This window comes from Egretta garzetta, unplaced genomic scaffold (genome assembly GCF_000687185.1).
Source record: "Egretta garzetta isolate BGI_Z169 unplaced genomic scaffold, ASM68718v1 scaffold993, whole genome shotgun sequence".
Classification (NCBI taxonomy): Eukaryota; Metazoa; Chordata; class Aves; order Pelecaniformes; family Ardeidae; genus Egretta; species Egretta garzetta.
In genome coordinates, this window is record NW_009259051.1 from 135512 (window position 1) to 135795 (window position 284).

A 284-nucleotide genomic window follows, 5' to 3' on the forward strand; every position below is an offset into this window, starting at 1 on the left:
TGGTGCGGCGCTGGGCCGCGTTTATCGGCGCTGGGCCGGCTCCGGACGTGCTATTTACAGGGAATAAATACGGCGCTGCCGGCTCAGGGCTGCCGGCACCTCCACTCGCTCTTCTCCGGCCAGTACTCGAACGCCTTCCTGCGGAGAGGACACAGGGACATGGGTGGCACCTCGGTCCCTGCCCCGTTTCCATCCCAGGGCAGGACCCAAGTGTCCCCCGCTCCCCCTCCCTGGTTTGGGGGTCCCCGGCTGCCCCGTACTCACTCTCGCCCTGGTGCGGTGGC